A 23555-nucleotide genomic window follows, 5' to 3' on the forward strand; every position below is an offset into this window, starting at 1 on the left:
ATATCTCGATGATGTTAAACTAAGATCTGGTAGGATATTAGAAAATGAAAGGCCTTCTGTAGTTATTCAGGAACAAGACAATTCTGAGGAAGATTCTCTACAACCCAATAAAAGTTTTGAGGGAACATCTCTCCAAAACCAAAATACTGAAAATGAAAAACAGAAAGAACCAGTGAACTCAACTCCTATCATTGAGCAACCAGTATCTACTTCTTCATATCCTTTTCCTGAAAGATTACAAGTTGATAGAAGAGTAGAAAAACAGATCATGTTACCTAATTATGATTTTCTAGATGAATTAAAAAATGTCTGTATCAAAATTCCTTTGTTACAAGCCATTAAGGAGATTCCAATCCTAGCTAAAACAATAAAGGAGTTGAGCATAAAGAAACTAGGAAGAAAAGCAAAAGAAACAAAAATAATTCACCTGGTAGGAAAAATAGCAGATATAATGATGGGAAAAATTGCCATACAAAAATATGTAGATCCAGGAAGTCCAATTGTGAAAACACATATCAATGGAGTTGAAATTCCAAATACATTGATTGATTTAGGGGTAGAAATAAACATCAGGAGCAAACAAACCATGGAACAACTCAAGCTTCCTAATCTTCTTTACACCCCTACATTACTGCAATTAGCAAACAGATTTGTAATCAAACCAGATGGAGTGTTAGAAGATATTTCAGTATCCTTATATTCTTGGGAATATCTTGTTGATTTTATGATCTTAACCCCCAAGAACAATCTAGGAGGACATCCACTCATATTAGGAAGACCTTGGTTGGCCACAGCTGATGCTTTCATTAGCTGTAGATCTGGTGATGTGCATATTTCTGATGGGAATGCAACAAAGAAATTCACTCTATATCCTCCAGCAAAAACAATTATAGGAATAGAAGACAAAGAATGGATTGATGATGAAAATGACATTCAACCTCTCTTTACTATTTCAGATATTACTGAAGATAGTCAAATCTTAAATAAAATGGAAAATTTTGAATCATCTCCAGAATATGAACATGATCAATTTCAAGAAGAATCCAATATTGAATATTTGTCATCTAGGCAGATGTTTGTTTATTCTATGGAAGAATTTGGTAGCTCTACAATTGAAATCTTTCCAGGGAGAACATTGAACATAAACAATAACTTGGAGAAATTACAACAGGAAAAGCTAATCAAGACATTACAACAACATTCTGTTGCATATGCATGGGAATATACTGACATGAAAGGAATTAGTCCTAAGACTTGTATACATCACATATACATTGAGGAAAATTGTAGACCTATCAGACAACCTCAGAGAAGGATGAATCCAAATCTTAGGGAAATTGTGAAAGAAGAGCTTGAAAAACTGCTAAATGTAAACTTCATTTGCCCAATTTCAAATAGCCAATGGGTTTCCCCTTTAGTGATTGTACCTAAAAAGAATGGTAAATGGAGGGTGTGCATTGATTACTGAGAATTGAATAAAGCTACCCTTAAAGATCATTTTCCTTTTCCCTTTATAGATCAAGTGTTAGATACATTAGCAGGTAAGAAGTATTTCTCATTCTTGGATGGTTTTAGTGGTTATAATCAGATTTAGGTGGCACCTGAAGATCAAGATAAAACCACATTTACTTGTCCATGGGGAACTTATGCCCACCGAGTATTTCCTTTTGGGTTATGTAATGCACCTGCAACAATCCAAAGAGCAGTACTAGGAATTTTTTCTGATCTAATACATGATTGTGTATAGGTATATATGGATGACTTTATAGTCTATGTGAATACATTTGAAGAAGCTTTGGAAAATTTGGAAAGAGTTCTTAAAATATGCAAGGAAGAAAACCTTTCACTAAGCCATGAAAAATGTTTTATGATGTTTACAGAAGGTATTGTTTTAGGGCATCACATTTCAGGAGATGGGATTAAAGTTGATAAATCTAAAGTTGAAGTCATCTCTAAATTATCAATTCCAAATTTCCAAAATGATGTTCAAAGTTTTCTAGGATTTATAGGATACTATAGACGATTTATAGAAAATTTCACTAAAATAGCATCCCCACTCTTCAAATTACTCACCAAGGATTGTGAATTCAATTGGAATCCTGACTACCAGTTAGAATTTGAGACTTTAAAAACAAAAATTTCTGAAGCACCCATCTTGAGAGGTCCAAATTGGAAACTACCTTTTCACATTTCAACATATGCTTCAGATACAACTCTAGGAGCTGTATTAGGACAAAAAGACTTGATTCCCTATGCCATCTACTATACAAGTAAGAATTTGACTCCCATTGAGTTGAACTATACTGTAACTGAAAAGGAATTTTTAGTTTTTGTTCATGCAATCAACAAGTTTAGACATCATATAACATGCTATGAAACCTTTGTTCATACAGATCACTCTGCAATTAGATACTTAATGAATAAACCTATTACTAATGGTAGAGTTACAAGATGGCTTTTACTCTTGCAAGAATTCAATATTATTGTGCTAGATAGACCTGGAAAACAAAACACAGTTGCTGATTTCTTGTCCAGAATTCAAAATATCAAAGATGACACTCTGGTTGAAGATAAGTTTCCTGATGAATATCTTTTTGCAGTGACTACTCAAACTCCTTGGTTTGCAGATATTGCTAATTACTTAGTCACAGGGAAATTGCCTTCACATTTGTTTCCTAGAGAAAAAATAAAAATCATTCAAATAAGTTCAAGATACTTATGGATCACTAATGAATTGTATAAAACAGGCCCAGATCTTATGATCAGAAGATGTGTTAGGGAAGATGAAATGCTTGAGATTCTTAAGGCATGTCATGATGAGTCGTGTGGTGGAATCTTTGCTGACAAGAGGACATCCTATAAAATCCTTTCTTTAGGATATTATTGGCCATCCATCTTCAAAGATGTCAAAGAATATGTCAAGATGTGTGACAGCTGCCAAAGGGTAGGGAAACCTCGTCCTTCAAATGAAATTACACTACAAATTCACGTACTCATTGAAACTTTTGAAAAATGGGCCTTATATTTTGTTGGGCCAATTAATCCTTCATCTATGCAAAATAAGTATATATTGGTATGCACTGATTATGTCACTAAATGGGTAGAGGCCAAAGCATTACCTTTAGCTAATGAAAAATCTGTAGTTAATTTTCTTTTTGAGGACATCTTCACTCGTTTTGGTGTTCCAAGAGAAATTGTGACAGATCAGGGATCTCAATTTACATCTAAAATGGTGATGGGTCTTGTGGGAGATTACAAGATCAAACATAGGAAATATACTCCCTATCATACACAAGAAAATGGTCAAGTTGAATCTACAAATAAGGTGATTGGAGGAATTCTCACTAAGACTTTGCCTCTACATAGAAGAGATTGGGAAGAAAGGCTTCCTGAAGCCTTATGGGCCTGTAGAACTACATGGCGGAACACAACGGGACATACGCCCTATGAACTTGTTTATGGGAAACAAGCCCTGTTCCCTATAGAGTTTCAAATCAAAACCTTCAAGATGGCAGTCCAATTGGGATTGGATTTATCAGAGGCATAGAAACATAGATTGGAGCAACTCAATGAACTTGATGAAGTTAGGCAAGATGCAGTCCAAAGAACAAGTATAGTCCAACATCAGAGGGCTAAATGACATGATAAATATATTAAAGTGAAGAAGTTTCAAGTAGGAGATTGGGCACTGTTGTTCGATTCAAAGTTCAAATATTGTTAAGGGAAGTTTCAAACTCATTGGCTTGGGCCATATGAGATTGAAGAAGACTTTAATAACATAGCAGTAAAGATAAGGACAATAGATGGAAGCAAAATACCTCTTCTTGTGAATGGTCATCGGTTGAAGATATATCAAAACCAGTTTCAAGAGAGGAGTTCATTAAGATTTTCCAGAATAACTATGAAATGAAGCCAGTGAAGAAGAATTCTTCTTCTCCACTAACTTTGTCTTTATTTTTCCTAAAAAAATGATAAAAATAAATAAATAAATAAATTATATAAGGTTGAAAACCAATCATTGATTGGCATACTTATACAGAAAATACAGAGTGAAAATCAAAGATTTCTGACATCCTATATTTTCCATTTCCTTTCTGTAATAAGTAGTGACAAAAAGCTACATTCATTTACAGTTTAGAGTCTGCAAATTCATCATCTCATTCCATCTCATTCTGTCTTCATTTTCTTTACAGTTCCGCTTCATCTCACTGTCATATTTAATTTACATTTTATCTTTTTATATTTTTACCCAATTTTCACCCTCTTTTTCATTTTATCTTACATCTCATTCCATCTCACATTCATAACTCATTTCCATTATATTTTTACATTCATATTCCATAGCCATATTTCACTTTTCCTTCTTTTCACATTCTGCAGCTGATTCCATTTCGTAGCTAATCTGATTCTGTAGCTACAACTTACTTATCAGCTCTGGCACAATTGTACAGCTCACAAATAAATCATGAATGCAGGGAAATTGAAGAATCAAGTTTTCAAGATCAACCATGCTCAAAGTACCTACAGATCAACACCAAAATAATTATCAAGCAAAAGGTTAAGTTCTAAAGGTGAAATGAAAAATTTATTTCAAACAACAAGTTATAAACATAAGTCATGTATAATATGAATGATCATATGTCTTCTTAACAAGTCATCATTTGATTTGACTGCCACTTCATGATACCACATCTATGCCACTTCTTCCACATTTGATACCAAACGGTCTATAAAGATTTCATCATACCACACCTCTGTTACGTTCTCCATACTCTATACTTAAACGGTCTCTAATAACTCCATCCGTTAACGGTCAAAACTACAATGTGACCAACGTATTCACATCTCTCCAAACCCTCACCGTCTACTTATTCCACGCAAACCCATAGTTCTTTTTCACCATACCCGCAGTCAGTCCATTTCATAGACCAGGAGAGTAATTCTAAAGGTTAAAAAATTCTATGAAACAGAGACCATGGGACTCATTGTCAAGGCAGAGCCTGTAGGGGCAAAGTTTATGGAAGGGTACCCACAACTCAAGGAGATGCTGCAGAAGGCTGGATGGCTCAATTTCATTGAAAATTTTGATGGATATCACAAGGAGATCACAAAATCTTTTGCTAGATCATTCGATGGTAAAGAAGTAGAGATTGGAGACATTAAGTTTGCAGTAACAAAATATTACATAGCAGAGGCTGCAGAACTGCCAAGACTTGGTGAGAGATGGTTCAAAAACAAAGAATTTCACAGTGAATCATGGAAGGTAATCCTCAAGAACCCAGGTATGGATTTCACTGTGTTTAGAAAATGAATTCTTATTTCATCACTTAAAAATAAATGGATAAGCATGCTTTTGATATTACAAAAATTGTTACTTGTGAGGGAAGATTCAGATGCATGTATGTTTATCATATATGTTTATTGATGAAATTTCTATAAAATGGAAACATCAACCTCCCTTTCTTCCTTCTAAACAGTGTAAGGAGGATGGATTCAAATGTATAGAAGAATATAGAATTCATAGACACAACTATGTACCATCATGGGTTGGTAAAAATACTGGTTGAGTTTCATCTTAAAACAATAGGAGATACTTGGGAAAAATTCTTGATAAGAAACTATTTCGAAGAGGCACCAGAATCACCTAAAGAGGGTAATGTCAGAAGGAGTAAGAGGAAAAAGACCAGTATGACCATTCAAAGCAAACTTGAGTCCTCCACACAGAAAAATGATGAAGAGCCAGTCTCTAGGATAGAGATCAGGGAGCAGATCAAGCAAAAAGGAAAGATAAAAAAGAAAGCTAGTGGAATTACTGAGAACAAACCTGAATCTTCATTACAACAAGATGATGAACAACTAATCTCTGAAAAATTGATAGAGATTAGGAAACAAATCAAGAGGAAGGAAAAGATAGGAAAGGAGAAAAAGGGTACCAAGGAGGAGAACATAAACCCCCTACAACTTAGAAGGAGCTCTAGACTCCGAGGTATGGTAAAGAAGGTATCATCAAAGGGAACAGAGTTCATAAATCTAGAAGAAGAAACCCCAGTACCATCTCCTGATAATGTTCCATTTGCATACAATCCTCAAAACTCTCACAAACAGTATTTTCAAGCTGTTGGGTGCAGTATAGGGTCTACAAATGTACCAACATTTAATTTTCCAATCCAGGGAGTTCATGAACTTCGAGACGCAACACTGGAAATGCCAAAGAGAGTCCCCGGTAACCTGCAAAACAAATTCTAGTCTATCTTGCGATTAATCTCGAAAATAAATGTAATCCTGCACTAGTGCGAGAAACACCAATCCTGCACTAGTTCGAGAAACACCAATCCAAACAATTAAAAGCATGCGGGAAAGTAAAAGCAATCAATGCAAAAGGAAATTATAATCGCAAGTAAATAAAATAGAAATCAGAACTGGAAATGAAGTGGTGCCTGCACAATAACGAAAAGTCTGTAAATGCTGAAATAAATTCAAAAGAAATTAAAACTATTCTGCTTACACTAATTTTTCCTGTACTAATTTTGCTTGCACTAATTCTGTGTAACAATCTGCTTGCACTAATTCTGTGTAACATTCTGCTTGCACTGGTGCAAGCAGAAAATCTGCTTGCACTAATTATGTGTAAGAACAATCCAGAAGTTAAAGGAAACCATAATATTAATTAAGCATTTATCGATTCAAACATAGTGTAGTTTCCTTATTTATGAATATTGGCTCAGCAAATGTAAAAATCACAGCTTTAGATATAAATTAATAGATCTGGATTAATTTATAGAATTCGAGTTAGAGCTCATAAAGGCAGAGCCGATCTTGTGGATTCTGGAAGGACACGATGTTTGTTTAAAATATTTCAGGTGCAAGTATAATTAATAATGTAACAAATGAAATAGAAACAAATTGCAGCAACTCAAATTAACCTTAAAACTTGGAATAATGGATTGCAACAAATCGAATTAATTTTAGAACTAGAAATTAAAGGCAGAAAGAAACTATAAAATTCATACAGCAAATAATCTAAATGCTATTGAATCTAAAAGATGAGAGTGGTGTCGAGCTGGTCTGGTGGCCAACCCAGCCAGCTCACACCCTCGATTAACCTGGTTCACACAACCATTAGATTCATTAAGATGCAATGGATGAATAGACAAAGCATGAATTAAAATTGCTTCAATTAATTAAAAAAAAACATAGTCTTTTACATCACGCAGATAATGCTCAACTCCAACAAGCAAGAGGAGCGATCCACCAATTATGAACTGCGTGAGGCTACATTGGGACAACTCCTCTGCCCTTCTGCACCTTCCTTTGATGCGCACTAACCCCTGGTTGTGCGTGCTTCTGCCCTCTGCTTAATTGATTGACTAAATTGATTAGCTAGGCTTAGAGCCATAGCTCTTCTTTTATAATCTTTTTACATTCCAAGCTTGGCATAAAACAAGCCAATCCTTTGCAAACATCATGGGGATTGAATCCCAACTAATTTAATTAATATAATATTAGTACAACCATTTTCCTACTCAAATAATGGAGATTTACCACGAATTTCCCAAATCTGCGCATTTTCTAGAATTCTGGAAAAGTTGGTATTTTTAACAAAATTCCTCCAAAGCCCCCTTTGTATCTCCTTAACCATTACGAATTTTGGAAAAATGTTTCGAGACAATCTAGCTTGTTATATTTTCAACAATAACCTCTCTCATAATTTTCTGGTTTAGATCCATTGCCTCAGAAATCATGCCTGAAAATGACTGTTTGAAATCTGAGATGCTAAAATTCTGGAAAAACAGTTTATTTTTAGAAAACTATTTTAAAGACTGTTATGTAACTTTTATACCATTATGAATTTTAGAAATCGGTTTGACTCTTTGTAAATTTGCTAGATTGGGACCAAAACCCATGTTCTAGAATTTCTTCATTCGCCTTCACGTGCACAAAAAACGAGGCAGAAGTTGGCAGTTTGGAAACTACTGCAAATTTGGGGTTGTAGCATTAATTATTCTCTAAATATAAATTTGTATGACCTGGGTGTGTCTTGGCTTATGTGGAAGTGTTCAAATGGAATTTTGATCATAAACCTCTTTCAGATTCTCCCAGAAATGTGTCAAGGTATCAAAGCCCCAAATTGGTGGAGGTACGCTGTAAAACTTGCACTGGTGCAGGCATGCTATAAAACTTGCACTGGTGCAGGCACGCTGTCAGAACTGAATTGGTACAGGATTCTGTTGCATAGTGTAGGCAGGTAATTGTAGGTTCAAAACATGATCAAATCAACTTTAACCTGCAACATACAAACCTTTATTAAACTTCCATTAATGGTATTTTAATCCTGTTAAAACAAAAGAAGTAAAAAATACTTGCAACAATAATCATTTAATCAAAGACTAGCATGAGAGGGTTTGAGTGAAAAATGAGACAAAAATGAGGCCCAACATCCCCCCATGCTGACCATCTTGCATGTCCTCATGCAAGAAAATCCGGTACTATTACTCCTTTGCAAAAAAACAAAATTAGAAACATGTATAAACATTCATAATGATTTTCCTACAATTCTGCATAATTACATTTCCTGCACTTGATAAAGCTCGCTCTTAAAAACAGAGTGTCTACTAGACTCTTTATTTACTTAAACTGATTTCAATAAAACCTAAAACGAAAACTACCATGGAAAAACTAAATTGCAAGGATGGTGTTATTACTTGAGAAAAATAGACAACCTTTAAAATTTTCAAAAATAATATCTCGGAGGCAACCATGATCAAATGTTTCACTTTAACATCCTCATTATAAACATGAGTGACATGATTTAAAAGATATGGTGTTACAGGTAAACATAGTAATACCTTCCCATAATGATCATTTTACCATTATCCATGTATAGTTAAAGCTCCTCTTATCCAAGCACAATGAATTACCTACACTAAGGGTCCCATGTCCATAGAAATCATTAAAAAAGATAGAACCCCAAGGTATAACAAAAGAAGGATTTTAAAGCCATTCTCAAAGAGATTGATAGTGAGTTCATGGAAAGTAAAACCAACCAAGTAAATTATAGTGTAGAGTCAACTTTAATACCACAGGCATGGCCCTGCTGCCAGCAGGTGTCTATAGCCTCGACAGGGGTACCTTTTAACCTTATGAAATTATTTTGTCCCACCTATTAGATATAGATTCAGAGTCATTTAAGAATATTTTAATTTTTTCTCTTTTTTAGAAGTTAATTGAAGGTCGTTGTCTTGGCTTAGTAACCAGCTATCAACATTGCCATTCACAAGAACTAACAAGAATGAACAAGTCGGCTCACGATGAGACCTCTTGTCTTGTAGATTTTCAACTGAAAGCGATTACCCTGGCTTGGTGACCAGTGCGGTAATGTCATTCTCCTTAGGACCCATGATCATAGTAGGTCGGCTCACAATGAGACCTCCTATCCATCAATTAATTCGTTTATGTTTTTAGAAAGAAACTCTGATTATGAATAACCTCAAATGGATTATTTAATAGGTGGGGAAGCAAATCTACTCCTTAAGAGTGCAGAATGGTGTGAAAATTTTTTAATTACTATTCTTTACTAGTTGGTTATGCTACCCTAAGAACTTTATTATAAAAACATCTCAGATAATGACCAAAAATATTCCTTGAGTTTATCATGCTAGGGTTCTTTATGAAAGCTTATTAGATTTTTGTAGGCATGGTCCACCATAGGAGGTTTTTCACTAGTCTCTTCGAAGAGGAATTTGAAAAGATTTTCTAGATGATAGTTTGTTAGAATAAGAGAAAAGTATTACATGTAACTTATAACAATACATATTGATCCACAATCAAAGTCAATTTAAAAATATGAAGTGTTAAGTGTAAAGTACTTTTGACAAGTTTTACCATGAGAATGCATAATAATAAAAATTTCAAAAGCTGTGCTTTTATGGAATCACAAGTTCAAGAGTGTTGTTATTCATCTTTATTCATTACCCTACCCTATTTTTAAAGAAAGAAATATCACCTTTAAGTGTAGGCATACTTCCAATGAAGCCATGTGCATAACAAAATGTTGATTATACTCACACTTAGTTTTAAAGAATAAACTTCAATACATACCAAAGCGTGAGAAACCAGCGTCTTTATTTGACATGGAACCAAGAGTTTTTGAATGATGAAGAAATAAGATGGGTTGATGGTTGCTCGAAACCATGATTCAATGGAATCCACACATTTATGATTCTCCAATTGATGCAAGTCTTCCACCATTTGATAGTCATTCTCCTGTAAGCACAAAAATTATGGTGAAAGACAAAAGATAAATCCCTCAAGTTCATGCTCACATATTTGATTTTCAGATTCAAAAGAAAGGTTGAGAGATATTCTAGGGCTTTGAGTTTCAACAACATTTTCAGAACAAGTTCCAATGAAAGATTGATCCTTAGGTGGTCTTTGAATTAAATCTTCCCAGGGTAAATGTTCTGCGATAATGGGGGAAGTTTCCAAATTCATTCCCTTTCCCAATATGGAAGGTGTAACATATTGTTCAATATGGGAATCATCATAAAGAATAGGAGGTTCAAACTATTGTGCAACTTGATGGTTTGGATTAGGGTTTTGGTTCAGGCTTGGACCAAGGTTTGGATTGGGATTACGGTTAGGGTATGGATGAGGGTATGGATTAAGGTTAGGATATGGATGAGGGTATGGACTAGGGTTAAGATAAGGTTGCACATGTCGTTGGGAACAAGGAGGAGGATAACATAATGGTGTATTGGAAAGAAATTGTGATTATTGTTGGTGCTCATATGATTGAATTTGCATGAGAGATTTCCCTAGAGAAAAAGATCCAAACGATTCTTGAGGCCATGGAGATATTTGGCTCGAGGATGAGGGCCAAGGAGAGGGCCATTGCGGCCATAAGGTGGGGTATTGAATCAACGGAGGATTATAAGCTTGCCACGGGACTGTGGGGTTGTATATGTGTTGAGGAACCTACTGGGGATAATACATATTACTCCAAGTATTAAATGATGATGAGTTTTGAGTTATACCTAGCGGTCGATTTATTTCCTTACTTGATTCCTTAAATACCTGTTGAAACCTCGAAAATGATAGGAAATAATTTATTGAATGATCCTCCTTACGCTGCTTCCATTCTTCCTGCAAATCATCCAATTGTAAATTTAGACAAGATTTTGTAGCTCCTATTTTTGTATTTTATTCCAAAAATTGAGAAGAAGGTTCTTGAGAATTCTTACCAATCTTGGAGATTCCTCTTGAATAACTAATGCACAATTTACAAACATCATCATATGGTAAGTGAGAAACATCGCCTACTCCTATAAGATTTAAAGGTTCTAAAAATTCATCTTTGATTCCTTTGAGTAGGAGTGTTTTCAAAGTATCTTTTACCAGATTCTTATGTTTTGATTTTTGGAGGTTGTATCTAAATTGCTCCACATAATCCTCCAAGCTTTCATTTTCCCCTTGTGTTATTGCAAAAAAATCTTCACGGCCTGGCAATAGTTTTGATATTTCTCCAAGAATACATTCTTCATGTCTTCCCATGTTTGAATGCAGTTCCCACCAAGGCTCATGAACCAACAGAGAGCTGCTCCTTTAAGAGTAAGAGGAAACACTTGCAACCTCTGAGAATTAGTACAATAACCATATCCTCTACAAAGTATTTCAAACTCAAATAAGAATGTATGTGGGTCTTCATTTTCCAAACCATGAAAATTTGGTAGTGCAGACGGGGAAATATTATGCATTTCAGCCACTCCTAGATCTTTGATAGGAAATTCAAAAGTAACAATGTTTTCCATTTCTTACCAAACTAAAAGAGGTTCTCCATGTACTACTTCGAGACGACTCCTTTGAATGTTTCTTCTGACTAATAAGTAAAATAGGTGCATTGAATGATTGATGTTAGCCTCAAAATACCATTTTTCTATCTTCAATGAGACCACTGGTACATTTGTTAGCACATGAATAGTGTGTGTGTGTGTGTGTATATATATATATATATATATATATATATATCTAGGGTGGGTGGTGGGTTCTTACAACATTAAATAAAATGAGAAACCTTAAAGCAAAAATGTAGGAAAGAAATAAATTCAAAGAACATAAAATTGCAAGAGAAAGTAGGTGAAGGAATAGAAACCAAATGCAACAAGTCACCAAAGTCAATCCCCTAAGCGCCTCCCCAGCAACGGCGCCAAAATGTTGGGTGCAATATAGGGTCTATAAATGTACCAAAATTTAATTTGCTGATTCGGAGAGTTTGTGAACTTCGAGACACAGCACTGGAAATGCCAGAGAGAGTCCCTGGTAACCTGTGAAACAAATTCTAGTCTATCTTGCGATTAATCTCGAAAATAAATGTAATTATGAACTAGTGCGAGAAACACCATTCCTACACTAGTTCGAGAAACACCAATCCAAACAATTAAAAGCATGTAGGAAAGTAAAAGAAATCAATGAAAAAGGAAATTCTAATTGCAAGTAAACAGAAGGGAAATCAGAACTGGAAATGAAGCGGTGTCGGCATAATAACGAAAAGACTGTAAATGCTGAAATAAACTCAAAAGAAATTCAAACTATTCTGCTTACACTAATTATGCCTGTATTAATTCTACTTGCACTAATTCTATGTAAAAATCTGCTTGCACTATTTCTGTGTAACATTTTGCTTGCACTAATTATATGTAAGAACAATCCAGAAGTTAAAGGAAACCATAATATTAATTAAGCATTTATCGATTCAAACATAGTGTAGTTTCCTTATTTACGAATATCGGCTTAGCAAATGTAAAAATTGCAGCTTTAGATATAAATTAATAGATTTGGATTAATTTACAGAATTCGAGTTAGAGCTCATAAAGGTAGAGCCGATCTTGTGGATTTTGGAAGGACACGATGTTTGTTTAAAATATTTCAGGTACAAGTATAATTAATAATGCAACAAATGAGATAGAAACAAATTGTAGCAACTCAAATTAACCTTAAAACTTGGAATAATGGATTGCAGCAAATCGAATTAATTTTAGAACTAGAAATCAAAAGGCAGAAAGAAACTGCAAAATTCACATAGCATATAATCTAAATGCTATTGAATCTAAAAGATGAGAGCGGTGTCGAGTTGGTTTGGCGGCCAACCCAACTAGCTCACACCCTCGATTAACCTGGTTCACACAACAATTAGATTCATTAAGATGCAATGGATGAATAGACAAAGCATGAATTAAAATTGCTTCAATTAATTAAAAAAAAACATAGTCTTTTACATCACGCAGACAATGCTCAGCTCCAGCAAGCAAGAGGAGCGATCCACCAATTATGAACTGCGTGAGGCTACATTGGGACAACTCCTCTACCCTTTTGCACCTTCCTTTGATGCGCAATAACCCTGGTTGTGCATGCTTCTGCCCTTTGCTTAATTGGTTGACTAAATTGATTAGCTAGGCTTGGAGCCATAGCTCTTCTTTTATAATCATTTTACATTCCAAGCTAGCATAAAACAAGCCAATCCTTTGCAAACATCATGGGGATTGAATGCCAACTAATTATCATTAATAGAATATCAGTACAACCATTTCTCTACTGAAATAATGGAGATTTACCACGAATTTCCCAAATCTGGGCATTTTCTAGAATTCTGAAAAGTTGGTATTTTTAACAAAATTCCTCCAAAGTCCCCTTTGTATCTCCTTAACCATTACGAATTTTGGAAAAATATTTGGAGGAAATCTAGCTTGTTATATTTTCAAAAATAATCTCTCTCAAAATTTTCTGGTTTAGATCCATTGCCTCTGAAATCGTGCCTGAAAATGACTATTTGAAATCTGAGATGCTAAAATTCTGGAAAAACAGTTTATTTTTAGAAAAATGTCTTAAAGACAATTATGTAACTTTTAGAAAACTATGAATTTTAGAAATCAGTTTGAGGTTTTTTCAATTTGCTATATTGGGACCAAAACCCATGTTCTAGAATTTCTTCATTTGCCTTCACGTGCACAGAAAACGAGGTAGAAGTTGGCAGTTTGGAAACTACTGCAAATTTGGGGTTGTAGCATTAATTATTCTCTAAATATAAATCTGTATGACCTGGGTGTGTCTTGGCTTATGTGGAAGTGTTCAAATGACATTTTGATCATAAACCTCTTTCAGATTCTCCCAGAAATGTGTCAATGTATCAAAGCCCCAAATTGGTGGAGGCACGTTGTAAAACTTGCACTGGTGCAGGCACGCTATAAAACTTGCACTGGTGTAGGCACGCTGTCAGAACTAAATTGGTACAGGAATCTATTGCACAGTGTAGGCAGGTAAGTGTAGGTTCAAAACATGATCAAATCAACTTTAACCTACAACATACAAACCTTTATTAAACTTCCATTAATGGTATTTTAATCCTGTTAAAACAAAAGAAGTAACAAATACTTGCAACAATAATCATTTAATCAAAGAGTAGCATGAGAGGGTTTGAGTGAAAAATGAGACAAAACTGAGGCCCAACAGAAGGCATCCCCAACAGAGGATTCCCAGGCATAGACCCAGTGCAACAACAAATTTATGATTACATAGAATCATTGGAAAAGAAAAGTGCCTCAATGCATCCAGGATCCTCAACCAATCCAAAACAACCTGTCAATCCACAAGAACCTCTGACTGACTCTCTCAAATAGGAAATCTATGAGTTAGAGATATTGAACAGGCATATCAAGAAAGAAAATGAAACCCTGAAGGAACAAAGCAAATTGGATAAAGCCATTCATGATAATACAATACTGCACCTAGGGCTATGGTACAAGAAGAATAGGAAGTTGAAGAGGAAGAATAGAAACTTGAACAAAATAGTCATCAACCTTAAATACAGACTTCTCATGAAGAAACCCAAGATGGCAGTCACTTCAAAGAGGAGCAAGAGAAGAAAGTTAGATGTACTAGCAGAGGTATCTAAGCAGATACAATAGGAAAGAAGAGTTCACATTTTTGGCAAAATTGCATGGGGACATGCAATGATTTTGCAGTGGGGGTATGTTGGACCTCAAAATTACTCTCTCTTTGACAACTTTTCTCACTTCTTTCTCTTTTTTTCCATAAAAGACAGATCCCCATCACTGATAAATGATAGATTTTGTCGCATGGAGGACATTATTGACATGTTATACTTTTATGTTTTTGCTATTTGAAATAAGTTTTTGCAAATTAAATATGGAATGCAGCCTATTTTGAAGCTAACTGTGTGTTCTGTAGCTACTTCCATGGTTGAACAGGTTACAGGTGTCAAATGAAGAAACCGGCCACATGGGCATCTTTGGAATCGTCTCGACATGGATCCTATCCTAGTCACCCAGCCCAAATCGAGAAAAAATCCAGCTCAAGACCACAGTCAAAGGCGGAGTCAAACATATGAAACTTGGAAGCAATAGGACTCTTTGTCTACCCTTTCATGGTTAATTAATAAATCCAACAGATCCGTTGAAGAATTAACTCGGATCAGCCACCTCTGTCAACAGTTCTGTGCAACCACCTTGTTCGAATTCAAGTCACCTGTAGCTGATAAAATATTTACGTAGATTGGTTGTAATACATGTAGACTGCATATAGCTAATTTTCCTCAAAAGGCAGTTATGAATATTTTCTTTTAAATACCAGTTGAACAGAACCGGAAGCAGTTCAAAGTTTTTGGATGTATTAAGTTTAAACTTACCAGCTCTGTAATTTTGGACTTTCGTTCTTGTTTTACAATACAAAGTCATGTGTTGACTGATGATCATTTGAAGGAGCATTTTGAATTAAGTTAGCAACTCAACCTAGTTAGTTGCAGAGGGCCCCTGTGCTGAAGGAGGTTTTCTTTTCATTTGTTTTCTTCTTTCTGTTCAGTTTTAAATTCCTCATTTTCTTTTAGCAGTGTTTATAACTTAGGTTGATTTCTTGTAGTTTGATTCCTTTTAGTTTTAATTAGTAGCATAATGTTAGAATTCAATTATGCAGTCTTGTTTCTCCAATCCATTTCATAAAGGAAACGACTTTGTCTCTAAACAGAGTAAGGTTGAAAGTAATGAGAATGCATTGTTGATTAGTTTACTCACTATTTTTGTTATTTATTTCCTAGTTCAGGTTGTCAATGCACTGTACTAATGAATGTTTTTGGTCACCATTTCAAGCTGATATCCATCCTAAACTAAATGGTTAAACATTTACTTTACATCAGGGTTGAAACCAATTAGTTACCTTTTGCATGTTTTTATTTAGTTTTTTTTAGATCATGAAGTACAGAAGTTGCTTGAATTCCATCTTAAGGAGGTTATCTTTCAAAATTAAAGGTTAAGGTAACTAGAAGTACTTCAGTTAAATTCATTCTCTGTATTTATTTCAACATGACTTACAACTTTACCTTCTAGTTTTAAGAATTATTCATGAATTAGGATTAGATGAGAAGACATGATAGATGCTCTATTTTTTCCTTCTTTTAACTTAGATTTTGACTAGTTTTAAGCTCTTGGTTCACCTTTAGGAAATTTAGATTCGGTTTCTCATAGTTCAAATTGTACATCATTAGGAATCAAAGAACAAAAACCCCCAAAATAATATAAAATACAAAACAACGAAGTAATAAGGGTTAACTAGCACATACAGTGCACTACACTTCATCAACTTACGAGCCTCGGTTGATAATTTATGCAAAGCAATTTAGGACACTAAATTGACTAAACAAAAATTTAAGTTAGAAGTCTTTGTGAAGTCATGCAACAACTATCCCTTAAATTAAGGAGATTATCCCTTAATTAAGGAGATAAGGATGAGTTGTATTTGAGTTGTAATTGACTTGTAATTAGTTAGCTTAGTTAACTGAGTTAAGTCCAGTTAAATTAGTTCGAAACTGTTTGAGGAAATAATTGTGAGTTCAGTCAGTTAATGCATGCATGCATCAAACTAGTATACTCCAGATAACTGAAGATTCTCTCATAAATAACTCATGCATGTCAGTTCAGACAAAGACCTAGTTGAGATTAAAGACAAGGACATTGTATTATCAGTTGGAGGAATTTTCCTATAAAGGAAACTCATCCATGTAGAAGGAAAAAGGTTACTTGAGGATTGCGTAGTTCTGATAGTGTGTTAGAGCAGTGTGTGAGAGTAGTGTTACACTGGGCGAAGGAGATCATCCCAGAGGTAACTGCGTAAGGAAATAGGAGCTTGGAGGGTAGAGAGGAAGGCTTGTGAGAAGCTTTGATTTCCTGTGAGCATCCAAGAGGATTGTACTAAGAGCTGGCTAGATGTGAGAGCTAAGGCTTTGTATAATTTTGATGTAATTCCACCTTGTATGATAATATAGATAGTGGGGTTTTTAGCTAAGGCTTTCCCTTGATTATTTTCTGTGTTTCATATGCATCGATTCTTCTTCTTCTAGTTATATGTGTTCAGCTCTGATTCAAATCAATCTTTAAGCTTCCACAAGTTTGATAGTAGAAGTAGATTATTGTATTTTTCTTTGGTATATTGCATTATCAAGTTAATCTACAGTCGGATTTTCTACATAGATCTCAGAGGTAGATTTGTAGAGAATTTGCAGAATTTCTACATGGTATCAGAGCTAGCTGATCTATACAGAAATTTCTACATGGTATCAGAGCTAGCTGATCTATAGAGAAATTTCTACATGGTATCAGAGCCAGGTTTATCAGAGCAGAGTTTATGGGAGCACTGAACAGTATATGAAGAAGAGAATTCGAACTTTGAATTTCAGGGTTGTAGGTGCAAATCAAATTCATATGATACTTAAAAAAAAACAAGATGGGACATTATGCGACTAATTGCCCATCGAGGAAGTCCAAGAAGGGATCTTGGGAAGGATCGGAAGGTGAGGCATTAGCCTCTCAGTTCGAAATGGACTTTACCCTCATCGCATGCATGGTGTCATTGATGGTGGGTTGTGTTTGGTTTCTTGATAGTGGAGCCTCATTCCGCATGACCGGCGATAAAAGTTTATTCAATACCTTGGAGGAGAAAGACCTCAAGATACTCATAGAGATGGGTGACGATGAAAGGTTTAGTGTTTCAGGAGTGGGCATGGTTGCTTTTAAGAGGGAGCATGGAGCTTCTATCACCTTGAAAAATGTGAAGTATGTGCTTGGACTAAAGAAGAATTTGGTATCGATCGCGATGTTGGAGGACAAAGGCTCCGATGTTGCCTTTAGTAAGGGAAAGGTTTTCCTTAGAAACATCACCATGGGACAGGTGAAACAGATTGGTTCATGAGTTAAGAACCTGTATGCTCTTGAGGTTCAAGATGCATGCAAAGCCTTGAGGAGAAAGGCAAAAGTTGGAGACTTGGTGGTTGATAGGGAGAGTAAATTACCTCTCAACCTGTAGTCCCAGAAGAAGTCTTAGAAAATTGTGGAGGAACCACAATTGGAGATGCTGAGAGGAGATCGAGTGGAGGCATCCACTCATGCAGAGACCTCCAGTAGGGGGAAATTTTGAGCCAAGTGAACAGATGGATCACATGTAACCATACCTCTAGATGTGAGGTGGGGCAATGTGAAGTGATAGTCCCAAGAAGGCTGAAATAGGGGCAAGATTCTTGAGGTACCCAACCTCTTTGATTAGACCTTGCTATGGGAGCCTTGACAAGGAGTAGCAGGACTGGCTGAGTGGGTAGAGATAGATGTGGATGGAGTGGCAGAGCGAGCTTCAACATCAGAGGCTTTTTCTAGCCCAACATGGAGGTCAGTTGGGAGATCAGTTACTTACTTCTCAGTAACTGAGTTGCAATGCAACAGTGGGCAGCACGATGCAACATGATGAGAGGAAGTGCAGTGCGGATGCAGTGCTAGGAGAAAGGACCAACAGAAGCACGGTTGTAGTGGGAGGAATCAGTGGGATTGATGTAGTCAGAGATCAAAGTGATAGAGACTAGAGCAGTCAAATATTGAAGAGCGCAGAGAAGGATAGACAACAGTGCAGAAAGGCTGACTCAGCAGAAGCGCAAAGTTTTCAGTTGACAGAGGCAGTAGCAGTTAGAGAATTTGATGATAAAGGCATCATTTTGATTCAGGTTGGATGTTTTTTTTGTTTCTAGAGTTGTTGGAGCAACAACACTAGAGAGAAGTGTTTCATGCAAAACATTCCAAAGGTTCAGGATCAAGATCGAGTTGAATTCCTTTCTTGTTGAGAGGGAGTGTTGAGAATAGCAACAAGAAACGCTAAAAATAGAATTTAGGATATTCGAATTTTAATTTGTCCTTGAATTAAAATTTAGAATTAAAATTCGAATTTAGTCTCACGAGTTGCTTGATAAATAATTAATTAATTCATCTTGAGTTAATTAATTGGAGAAATTCAAGCTAGAAGTCTTTGTGAAGTCATGCAACAGTTATCCCTTAAATTAAGGAGATTATCCCTTGATTAAGGAGATAAGGATGAGTTGTATTTGAGTTGTAATTAGTTAGCTCAGTTGATTGAGTTAAGTCCAGTTAAATTAGTTACAAACAGTTTGAGGAACTAATTGTGAGTTCAGTCAGGTAATGCATGCATGCATCAAACTAGTGTACTCTAGATAACTAAAGATTCTCTCATAAATAACTGATGCATGTCAGTTTAGAGAAAGACCCAGTTGAGATTAAAGATAGGGACATTGTACTATCAGTTGGAAGAATTTTCCTATAAAGGAAACTCATCCATGCAGAAGGAAGAAGGTTCCTTGAGGATTGCGTAGTTCTGACAATGTGTTAGAGCAGTGTGTGAGAGTAGTGTTACACTGGGTGAAGGAGATCATCCCAGAGGTAACTGCGCAAGGAAATAGGAGCTTGGAGGGCAGAGAAGAAGGCTTGTGAGAAGCTTTGATTGCTTGTGAGCATCCAGGAGGATTGTACTGAGAGTTGGCTAGCTGTGAGAGCTAAGGCTTTGTATAATTCTGATGTATTTCCACCTTGTATGATAATACAAATAGTGGGGTTTTTAGCTGAGGCTTTCCCCTGAGTATTTTCTGTGTTTCATGTGCATTGATTCTTCTTCTTTTGGTTATATGTGTTTAGTTCTAATTCAACTCGATCTTTAAGCTTCCGCAAGTTTGATAGTAGAAGTAGATTATTGTATTTTACTTTGGTATATTGCATTATCAAGTTAATATACAGTCGGATTTTCTACATAGATCTCATAGGTAAATTTGTAGAGAATTTGCAGAATTTCTACATGGTGTCAGAGCTAGTTGATCTATAGAGAAATTTCTACATGGTATCAAAGATAGCTGATCTATAGAGAAATTTCTACATGGTATTAGAGCTAGCTGATCTATAGAGAAATTTCTACATGGTATTGGAGACAGGTTTATCGGAGCACTGAACATTATACAGAGAAGAGAATTCAAAGTTTGAAGTTCGGGGTTGCTAGTGCAAATCGAATTCATATCATACTTAAAAAAAAGAAGATATGGGACATTACGCGACTAATTTCCCATCGAAGAAGTCAAAGAAGGGATCCTCGGAAGGATCGGAAGGTGAGGCATTAGCCTCTCAGTTCGAAATGGACTTTACCCTCATCGCATGCATGGTGTCATCGATGGTGGTTGTGTTTGGTTTCTTGACAGTGGAGCCTCATTCCACACGATCGGCGGTAAAAGTTTATTCAATACCTTGGAGGAGAAAGACCTCAAGATACTCATAGAGATGGGTGATGATGAAAGGTTTAGTGTTTCCGGAGTGGGCACGGTTGCTTTTCAGAGGGATCATGGAACTTCTATCACCTTGATAGATGTGAAGTATGTGCCTGGATTGAAGAAGAATTTGGTATCGATCGCGATGTTGGAAGACAAAGGCTACGATGTTGTCTTTAGTAAGGGAAAGGTTTTCCTTAGACACATCACCATGAGACAAGTGAAACAGATCGGTTCACGAGTTAAGAATCTATATGCTCTTGAGGTTCAAGATGCATGCAAAGCCTTGAGGAGCAAGGCAAATGTTAGAGACTTGGTGGTTGAGAGGGAGAGTAAATTACTTCTCAACCTGCAGTCCCAGAAGACGTCTTAGACAATTGTGTAGGAGCGACAATTGGAGATGTTGAGAGGAGACCAAGTGGAGGCATCCACTCATGTAGAGACCTCCAGTAGGGGGGAATTTCGAGCCAAGTCAGCAGAGGGATCACATGCAACCATACCTCTAGGTGTGAGGTGGGGCGATGTGAAGTGATAGTCCCAAGAAGGCTGCAATAGGGATAGGATCCTTGAGGTACCCATCCTCTTTGATTAGACCTTGCTACGGGAGCCCTGATGAGGAGTAGCAGGAGTAGCTGAGTGGGTAGAAATGGATGCGGATAGAGCAGCAGAGGGAGCTTCAGCATCAGAGGGTGTTTCTAGCCCAATAGGGAGGCTAGTTGGGAGACCAATTACTTACTTCTCAGTAACTGAGTTGCAGTGCAACAGTGGGCAGCATGATGCAACATGATGAGAGGAAGTGTAGTGCGGATTCAGTGCTAGGAGAAACGACCGGTAGCAACACAGATGTAGCGGGAGGAATCAGTGGGATTGATGAAGTCAGAGATAAAAGTGATAGACGCTAGAGCAGTCAGATATTGAAGAGCGTAGAGAAGGATTGATAACAGTGCAAAAAGGCTGAGTCAGCAGAAGCACAAAGTTTTCAATTGATAAAGGCAATAGCAGTCAGAGACTTTGATGACAGAGGCATCATTCTGATTTAGATTGGATGTTTGTTTTGTTTCTAGAGTTGCTGGAGCAACAACACTAGAGAGAAGTGTTGCATGCAGAACATTCCAAAGGTTCAAGATCGGGATCGAGTTGAATTCCTTTCTTGTAGAGAGGGAGTGTTGAGAATAGCAACAAGAAATGCTAAAAATAATATTCAGGATATTTCAATTTTAATTTGTCCTTGAATTAAAATTTGAATTTTGTCTCACGAGATGCTTGATAAATAATTAATTAATTCATCTTGAGTTAATTAGTTGGATAAATTCAAGCTAGAAGTCTTTGTGAAGTCATGCAACTGTTATCCCTTAAATTAAGGAGATTATCCCTTAATTAAGGAGATAAGGATGAGTTGTATTTGAGTTGTAATTAGTTATCTAATTTAACTGAGTTAAGTCTAGTTAAATTAGTTCCAAATAGTTTGAGGAACTAATTGTGAGTTTAGTCAGTTAATATATGCATGCATCAAGCTAGTGTACTCTAGATAACTAAAGATTCTCTCATAAATAACTCATGCATGTCAGTTCAGAAAAAGACTCGGTTGAGATTAAAGATAGGGACATTGTACTATCAGTTGGAGGAATTTTCCTATAAAGGAAACTCATCCATGCAGAAGGAAGAAGGTTCCTTGAGGATTGCGCAGTCCTGACAGTGTGTTAGAGCAGTGTGTGAGAGCAGTGTTACACTGGGTGAAGGATATCATCCCAGAGGTAACTGTGCAAGGAAATAGGAGCTTGGAGGGTAGAGGGGAAGGCTTGTGAGAAGCTTTGATTGCTTGTGAGCATCCAGGAGGATTTTACTGAGAGCTGGCTAGCTGTGAGAGCTAAGGCTTTGTATAATTCTGATGTATTTCCACCTTGTATGATAATATAGATAGTGGAGTTTTTAGCTGAGACTTTCCCCTGAGTATTTTCTATGTTTCATTTGCATTGATTCTTCTTCTTCTAGTTATATGTGTTTAGCTCTGATTCAACTCGATCTTTAAGATTCCGCAAGTTTGATAGTAGAAGTAGATTATTGTATTTTGCCTTGGTATATTGAATTATTGAGTTAATCTATAGTCAGATTTTCTACATAGATCTCAGAGGTAGATTTGTAGAGATTTGTAGGAAATTCTACATCAATTAATAACCAAATTCAACATCATCATTCAATCATTTCTACTTTAGACATTATCACTCAACCCATATCAACATGAGGACATCATTGAAGACAACAGAGAAACAACAACATTGATCAGAGTGATCAGTCATTTATGAACATAAAACCCTTAATTTATATACGCAGCTTTGAAGAAGCTAACCGATGTGTATACATGATTTTCTCGAGACCAACCAGCGTATAGATCTACAAATTTTGACCTAAAATTATGAAGCTCTTCAAAACTTTAGAAAGACCCAGATCATAATATTCAGAGATAGAAACATGCATCAGTATTGAGATCTAGTCAATCCATGAGCAGATCATACAATGAAAAGTCATTTAAGGTCTCATAATCTTGATCCATCATTGTATTCATTAGTGCATAATTATTTCAGATCTATTTGATCTCATCCATCATCAAACTCTTAGGTGCATAGTTAGTTTAGATCAGGAAAAGAATCAAAACCCATAACATGCATATTTTCTTTTGATTTAACTCTTCATAATATTTCCATCGCTTACAACCCTATCACTTTTATCTTCACCTCTTTATATAGTTTATCCCTTATCCAACACCACGGGTCAAAACTACATTAGTGCCGATGGTAATCTTTGATGGGATCAATATTCGTTGCCACTCTCATTACTATGGGCCAATACCATGGTAAGAACCCCTGGTATTTAGAATACCATGGTGCATAAGCCATACACTACTTTGCTTCAC

Source organism: Pinus tabuliformis, chromosome 1_1, assembly GCF_031772625.1.
Source record: "Pinus tabuliformis cultivar Carrire ecotype Pingquan chromosome 1_1, CPIR1, whole genome shotgun sequence".
Lineage (NCBI taxonomy): Eukaryota > Viridiplantae > Streptophyta > Pinopsida > Pinales > Pinaceae > Pinus > Pinus tabuliformis.